This window comes from Hyaena hyaena, unplaced genomic scaffold (assembly GCF_003009895.1).
Source record: "Hyaena hyaena isolate Hyena2069 unplaced genomic scaffold, ASM300989v1 scaffold_0, whole genome shotgun sequence".
In the NCBI taxonomy this organism is placed as follows: domain Eukaryota; kingdom Metazoa; phylum Chordata; class Mammalia; order Carnivora; family Hyaenidae; genus Hyaena; species Hyaena hyaena.
The window spans coordinates 6,145,288-6,154,209 of NW_024080632.1; positions in this window are offsets into that span (position 1 = coordinate 6,145,288).

Genomic DNA, 8,922 nt, shown 5'->3' on the forward strand with positions numbered 1-8,922 from the left:
TTTTTTCACTTAATAACATATTCTCAAGATCACTTCTTTGTATAAATGTCAGTTATACCTCAGTTTAAAAAAATCACTTTATTGTGTGGATGTACTGTGTTTTATTCTCCTATGTATGTTGCTTAGGTTGTTTCCTAATATGATTAAAAATAATGTTGCAGTGAATAAATTTGTTTCCTTATTTGTGATAGGCAGAATTTTAAGTTAGCCCTGAAGATTCTTGATTCCTCTTGTACATGGTGTGTATGTAATGTACATTTACATGGTGTACATGTAATTCCTTCCCCTTGGGTGTGGGTAGGACTGTGAATATGATTGTTTTATATATTAACGACAAAGCTATGAAGAGATATTACAGGTGTAAATAAAATCTCAAATCAGTTGGCTGTGAGTGAATAAGAAAGATTATTCTGAGTGGGCCTGACCTAATCAAATGAGCCATTAAAAGGGACTGGGAGAAATACACCAATTTCTTGAAAACCATAAACTACTGAAACTCAAAAAAGTATGATACTGTTTATCAGTTTTAACAGAGCTATTCAGGTTTTCTATTTTTTCTTGAGTGAACTTTGGTATTGTCTTTCAAAGAATTTGTCCATTTTAGTAAGTTAATTTATTGGCATAAAGGTGTTGATAAGATTACCTTATTTGAAAATATCTAAAAATCTGTAGTGATGTCACTTCTCTCATTTTTGATGTTGATCATTTCTTTTTTTCTGATTTGTTTGGCTAGAGCAGAGATCCCCAAATGTTTTCTTTCTTAAAGGCCAAATAGTCAATATTTAGGCCATATTTGCAGGCCATATAGTCTGAATTGCAACTACTCAGCAATGCTGTTAGAGACTGAACACAGCCATGAACAGTACCCATGGGTGAGGCTTCCAATGAGACTTTCTTTACAAAAACAGGTAGCTGTATTATGAGCCATAGCATGGCAACCCTGGGTTAGAGATTTATCAATTACTTATTGATCTCAAAAAATCAACTTGGCTTCCATTGATTTCCTTTACTGGTTTTCTGCTTCCATTTCATTGGTTTCCATTTTGATCTTTTGTTTTTTCTTGGATTCTGATCTTTATTTGCTTTCTTCTGCTTACTTTGAGCTTCTTTCTTGTTCTAGTTTAAGATCAAAGCTGAGATCACTTGTTTGAGACCTTTCTTTTTTTGTAATATGTTTGGTGCTATAAATTTCCCTAAGAACTGCTTTATCTGCATCTCCTATACTTTGGTGTCTTTTTATTTTCATCTAGTTCAAAATACATTTTCTTTATCCTCTGGGCTATTTGTTTATAATTAGTTTATAATATTTGGATACTTTCCAGATTTAAAAAAAATTAGTTTGAGAGAGTGTGTGCACACACACGAGTGGGTGAGGAGCAGAGAGAGAATCCCAAGCAGGCTTTGCACTGTGAGCATGGAGCCTGATGTGGGGCTTGGGGCTTGAACTCATGAACCCTGAGATCATGACCTGAGCTGAAATCAAGAGTTAGACACTTACGGTCAACTAAACTTTGACAAAGCAGGAAAAACTATTCAGTGGAATAAAGGTAGTCTCCAGCAAATGGTGTTGGGAAAACTGGACAGCAACATGCAGAAGAATGAAACCAGACCACTTTGTTATACCCATACACAAAAATAAACGCAAAATGGATGAAAGACCTAAATGTAAGACAGGAAGCCATCAAAATCCTAGAGGAGGCAGCCGGCAAAAACCTTTTTGACCTCAGTCCCAGCAACTTCTTTTTTTTTTTTTTTTTTTTTTACAAATATTAGCAACTTCTTATTCAATATGTCTCTGGAGGAAAGGGAAACAAAAACAAAAATGAACTACCGGGACCTCATCAAAATAAAAAGCTTCTGCACAGCAAAGGAAACAATCAGCAAAACTAAAAGGCAACCGACAGAATGGGAGAAGATAATTGCAAATGACATATCAGATAAAGGGTTAGTATCCAAAACCTATAAAGAACTTATCAAACTCAACACCCAAAAAAACAAATAATTCAGTGAAGAAATGGGCAAAAGATATGAATAGACAATTTTCCAAAGAAAACATCCAGATGGCTAATAGACCCATGAAAAAATGTTCAATATCGATCATCATCACAGAAATATAAATCACAACCACAGTGAGATACTACCTCACACCTATCAGAATGGCGAAAATGAACAACATAGGCAATGATAAATGTTAGAATGCAGAGAAAGAGGAAAGCTTTTATACTGCTGCTTGGAATGCAAAGTGGCGCAGCCTCTCTGGAAAACAGTATGGAGGTTTCTCAAAAAATTAAAAATAAAACTACCCTACAACCCAGCAATTGCACTATGAGGTATTTATCCAAAGGATACAGGTGTGCTGTTTCGAAGGGGCACATGCACTCTCATGCTTATAGTAGCACTATCGACAATAGCCAAAGTATGGAGAGAGCCCAGATGTCTATCAACAAATAAATGGATAAAGAAAATGTGGTATATGTACACAATGGAGTATTACTTGGCAATCAAAAAGAATGAAATCTTCTATTTGCAACAAGCTGGATGTAACTAGAGTATATTATGCTAAGTGAAATTAGAGAAAGACAAATCTATGACTTCACTCATGTGGAATTTAAGATTCAAAACAGATGGGGTGCCTGGGTGGCTCAGTTGTTTAAGTGGCTGGCTTCGGCTCAGGTCATGATCTTACTGGTTCATGAATTTGAGCCCTGTGTCAGGCTCTTTGCTGCTAGCATGGAGCCTAGAGCCTGCTTCAGATTCTGTGTCTCCCTCTCTCTGCCCCTCCTTCCTACTGTCTCTCTAAAAAATAAATAAACATTAAAAAAATTAAAGATTCAAGACAGATGAACATAAGAGAAACAAAAATAAAAAACGGAGGGGGACAAAACACAAGAGACTCTTAAATATAGGGAACAGACAGGGTTAGCTGGACGGTTGTGGTTGGGGGAATGGGCTAAATGGGCAAAGGGCATTAAGGAGGAGACGTTGGGATGAGCACTGGGTGTTATATGTAGGGGACGGATTACTGGATTACTGGATTGTACTCCTCAAATCATTATTGCACTATATGCTAACTAACTTGGATGTAAATTTAAAAACTAAAAGAGTTTGAGCCAGCTAGGTATCCCTAGATTTGTTACTGTTGCTTTAAGTTTAAATAATCTCTACGTCCATCATAGGGCTTGAACTCACAACCCCGAGATCAAGAATCACATGCTCTTATGACTGAGCCAGCCAGCTGCCCATAGATTTGTTGTTGATTACTAATTTAATTTTCTAGAGGTCAAAGAACATAATTTGAACTGAATCTCTTTAAACTTATTGAGGTTTGTTTTATCCTTAGAATATTCTCTAGGCCATAAATGTCATGTGTGTATTTGAAAAGAATGTGCATTCTATTTTGGTTGGATGGAGTATTCTATAAGTGGCAGGTAGGTCAAATTGGTGGGTAGTGTTGTTCAGGCTTTTATATTCTTACTGATGTTCTGTTTGTTCTTTTCATTATTGGGGGATGGGGAATGGGTCTCTTTGAAATCTTTAACTGAAGGTTGCTTTTCCTTATGATTCTATAACTGCTTCATTATATTTGAAGGCTTGTTATTAGATGTATAAATGCTTATGATAGTTATGTTCTTGTTTGGCTCCTTTATTATTATGAAGTGACTTTCTTTGTAATATTTGCTCTGATATACTTTGATATTAAGATAGCAATATTAACATTCTTCACCTGCCTTCTGATTTGTGTTGGCATAGTACATCTTTTCCATCCTTTTACTTTTATCCTGTTTGTATTTACATATTTAAAGTGAGTTTCTCAGAGGCAGGATATAGTTTGGGTTTTTGTTTATGGGCCAGTTTTAGGAGTTTGTCTTTTAATTTGGGTGTGTAGACCATTTACGTTTAATGTAATTATTGATATGGTTGGGTTTAGGATACCTTTTTTTTTTTTTTTTTTTTTTTTTAATTTTAACTAGGCTCCATACCCAGTGTGAGGCTTGAACTCAGGACCCTGAGATTAAGAGTCACATGTTCTACTGACTGAGCCAGCCAGATGCCCTGATATTTGGGTTTAAATAAATCTTTTTGCTATTTCTCTTTTGTGTTCTATGTGCCTTTTTTCTTTTTCTTTTTTTTGCTTTAATACTTCTTATGATTCTGTTTATCTCCTTCCTTTGTTGGCTTATTATAACTTTATTATATTATTTAAGTAGTTGTTTTAAGGTTTATAGTACATACACCTCTGATTTATCACAGTATCACAGTTTACCTTTAAGTAGTATTGTGCTACTTCATGATTGGTAGGTATTACAATAGCATATTTCATTTATTTCCTCCTAGCCTTTGGGCCATTGTCACATATTAATTTTTTAAATTTATTTTGGTGGGGGAGGGGCCAAGACAAAGAGATAGGGAATCCCAAGCAGGCTTCACAGTGTCGGCCAGGAGACTGACACACGGTTCAAACTCCTGAACTGTGAGATCGTGACCTGAGTTGAAATCAAGAGTCAGATGCTTAACCGATTGAGCCACCTAGGTGCTCTTCTCCCATTTCTTTATTCATCATAAATCCCCAATACCTTATTGTTTTGTTTAAATACACAATAATCTTTTAGGGGCACCTGGGTGGCTCAGGTCATGATCTCACAGCTAGTGAGTTTGAGCGCCGTGCTGGGCTCTGTGCTGACAGCTCAGAGCCTGGAGCCTGCTTTGGGTTCTGTGTCTCCATATCTCTCTGCCCCTCCCCCACTCATGCTGCTTCTGTCTCTGTCTCTCTCAAAACTAAACATTAAAAAAAAGTCAATTATCTTTTAAAGACATTTAAATAAGAAAAATATCTTTTATATTTACCCATGTTGTTACCATTTTGTTACTTTTTTTCTTTCTGCAGACCCAGATTTCCATGTGGTATCGTTTTCTTTTTGCGTGAAGGACTTTGTTGTGGTGCAGGTTAGCCTGTGTTCTTTCAGCTTTTTCTATGTCTGAAAATGTTTTTATTTCTTCTTCACCCTTAAAGGATTGTGGCAAAATACATCTAATGAAATTTAACATTTAAAAAAAATGCTTACTTTGAAGGGGGATGGGCACAGGAGGGGCAGAGAGAGGACAGAGGATCCAAAGCAGGCTCTGTGCCAAGCAGGCTCTGTTGGGCTTGAACTCACGACCCCAGCCAAAACTGGACTCTTAACAGGCTGACCCACACAGACGCCCCCAAATTTAACATTTTAATTATTTTAAAGTATGCAATCAGGTGTCACTAAATCCATTCACAGTGTTGTGCAATCATCACCACTGTCTTGTTCAGGAATTTTAATCTTTAAAGGAAATACCATACCCATTAAGCACCCACTCCCTATGCATTAACCTGATTTGTCTCTAGGTACTTGCCTAGAGTATTTTCTCCTTCACTATTTGAAAGGTACTTTTGTCAGGTATAGAATTCTAGGTTGATAGCTTTTTCCCTCCCCGTACTTTAAATATGTTGCTCTGCTGTCTCCTTGCTCATATTGGTTCCACTGAGAAATCTGCCATCTTTATCTTTGTTCTTCTGTACATAATGTGTCTCTGTGGGGGGTGTTTTTAAGATTTATCACTGATTTTATACAATTTGATTGTGATGTACCTTGTATGGTTCTGTGGTATCGAGTACATTCACTGTTGTTCTGCAGCCATCACCACCAATAGTTGTTTCTTGTGCTTTAGGTTCGTTAAACTTCTTGCATCTTTATAGTTTTCAAGTAAATTTGGAAACATTTTCAGCCATTATCTTCCCCCATTTTCCTTCTCTTTGGGGAATTATTCTCTTGTATTATTATAGGCCAAATGAAGTGCCATATCTTTTTTTTTCTTTTTAAATTTTTTTTTTAATGTTTTATTTATTTCTAGGAGAGAGAGAGAGACAGCATGAGCAGGGGAGGGTCAAAGAGAGAGGGAGACACAGATTCTGAAGCAGGCTCCAGGCTCTGAGCTGGCAGTCGGCACAGAGCCCGATGCGGGGCTCGAACCTACGAACCGCAAGATCATGACCTAAGTGAAAGTCGGACGCTTAACGGACTAAGCCACCCAGGCGCCCCTGAAGTGCCATATCTTATTGATACTCTTCACTTTTTTGGATTCCTGTTTTTAGATGGATCATTTGTATGCTTCCAAGTTCACTAAAACCTTCTGCAGTCTCATCTTTTGGTAATCTATCCAGTTTTCACCTCAGACATTATAGTTTGTATCTCTAGAAGTTCAGTTTGGGTTGTTTATATTTTCCATGGTTCTACCTAACATGTTCAGTGTTTTTTTCCTAGTTTTGTAAACCTACTGTATAGAGTAGTAACTGTTTTAATGCTCTTGCCTGCTAATTCTATCATTGTACAATTTCTGGGTCAGTTGCAGTTGATTTTTCTGGGTGCTGTTTTGTTGTTTCTTTGTATGTCCAGTGGTTTTTTTAATTGGATGCCAGACATTCTGAATTTTACCTACTTACATGTTGGGTATTTTTGTATTAATTTTTTTTTTTTTTTTAAAGTAGGCTCCATGCTGGCATGGAGCTTGAAATCACAAACCTGAGATCAAGAATTGGACATTCAATAAACTGAGCCACCCAGGTGTCCCATGTATTTCCTGTATTTTTGAGCTTTGTTTTTGTATATGGTCACTTGGAGACAGCTTGATCCTTCTGGGTCAAACTTTGAAGCTTTATTAGGTGGGAACTGAATAGGAATTGGGCTAATTTTGCTTCACTACTAAGGCAAAACCAAAGTCCCACACGTTATAAAGTTTTCTCTATTGGCTAGGAATAGAAACTATTTCCTGTTCTTCACCAGCTCTAATCCTTTTAGCTGGTTCTTTTCCCAGCCTCTGGCAGTTTCCTTATATGCTTCAGCTTATCAGTCTTCAGTTGAATACTTGAGGATTTTCAAGAGGTCTGCAGAGCTCTCTATACACCTGTTCCTCTCTAGTACTCTGCCCTGCAAACTAGCTGCCTTGGTTTCCTTGGATGCTTTGTTTTCTGAACTCTGGGAGACTGTTGAGTTCAACCTTGGGTTTCCCCTCTTGCTGGTGTCTGAAAACTATCCAGGCCATAAGCTGAGGCGATAGGAGGGCCCACCATATTTATTTTCTCTTCGCAGTTTGGTTCTTTATTACTTGAGAACCATATATATGTAGGTTTTTTATTTTAGTTGTTGAGGTGGGGAGTGTAAGTTTGGTTTCTGTTCATTTATTGTGATTAGAAATGTCCTGAAAGCATTTTTTTTCCAGATTGTTATAAAGCCTAATGCCATTCTGATTTGTATGTAATTTTTCCCCTTGAAGCTTTTTAGGATGTCTGTCCTTGGTATTTTTAAATTTCCCCATGTTGTAAAGTGATGTGGATTCTTTTTCCATTCAAAGAGCTGGACACTTAGCATTTTGTCTGGAAACTCATGACCTCTTGTTTTTCAGAAATTTCTTATATTATTTTGGTTATGTCTCTCCTATTTTTTCTCTCTGCAGAATTCCAGTGATAGTAGGATGTTGATCATCTTAGACTGATCCCTTTTTCCCTAAAAAAATTTTTTTTAAATGTTTATTTAGTTTAGAGAGAGCACACATGCATGCAAGCACACGTGAGCAGGGGAGGGGCAAGGAAAGGAGGCAGACAGACACAATCCGAAGCAGGCTCCAGGCTCTGAGCTGTCAGCACAGAGCCCATCGTGGGGCTCGAACTCACAAACTGTGAGATCATTACCTGAGCCAAGTTGTATGCTCGACTGACTGAGCCATCCAGGCACCCCCTCCTTTTTCCTTTCATTCTTTTTGCCCTATGGGAGATTTCCTCAACTTTATCCTTTCATCTTTATATTAAATGGATTTCTGGTATTTCCGACCTTTTATCCTTTCCCACAGTCCTTCCCCCCCTTAACAGATGTAGTAATTTTTTTTTTTTAAGTTTATTTGAGAGAGAGCAAGTGAGAGAAAGAATCCCAAGGAGGCTCTGACTGCAGCATGGAGCCCAGTGCAGGCTCGATCTCGTGAAACAGGAGATCATGACCTGAGCTGAAATCAAGAGTCAGAAGTCTAACCAACTGAGTCATCCAGGTGCCCCAAGATTTTAAGTAATCTCTATAGCCAACGTGGGGCTTGAACTTACAACCCCGAGATAAAGAGTCACAGACACTACCAAATGAATCAGCCAGGTGTCCCTGCAGTAATTTTGTTTTTAAGCTTTTAAGTAATCTCTACACCTTACATGGGGCTTAAACTCACAACCATGAGACCAAGAGTGACACGCTTTGCCAACTGAGCCAGGCAGGTGCCCTAATATAGTACGTTCCCGTTCACATACTTTGTGCCATAGATGTTTATCTTGTTCTAGTCTGTATTATCTATTTTTGTTTGGTATTTCATGTTACAGACTTTTCCTGATCTGTTTCTTGGCTGTCTGTATCTAAGACTAGGGCACTAAAGATGAGAAGCTTCTTTAACTGTTCATGTTCACTGGTGTTTTCACTGCGGAGCCCCCACTGTCAGAATTTATAGGTCTTATTTCTGGTTTAGTCCTAAAAAGTGTCTTCGTGCTGTGTTAACTCAGGGTGGGGCTGGGGTCTCAGCTGCTGAGATTGATTCTCCCAAATAGGGCTTCTGGCTTTCTGCAGGGTGGTGGGCTTGAGCTCCTGCTTCCTACATGAATTTATAATCCTTGTTTTTTTCTTGGCACGGGGGCCTCTAATTCCTTCTTCCCTTTGGGACGTTTTGGTTTTTCCAAGGGAAGTACCATGAGCTTGCTTCCCATGATGTGCTCTTAGGTCATTTATTCTTTCAGAAGCTGTCCTTTCAGCTGAAATTCTTTTGGTTTTGTGAGGATGGAATGTATGTTTTTCCTGATTTCTTCATTTTGATATACTTTTTCTTGGCACGGAGGCATTGGGATCTTTTTTTTTTTTTTTTTTTTTTTTT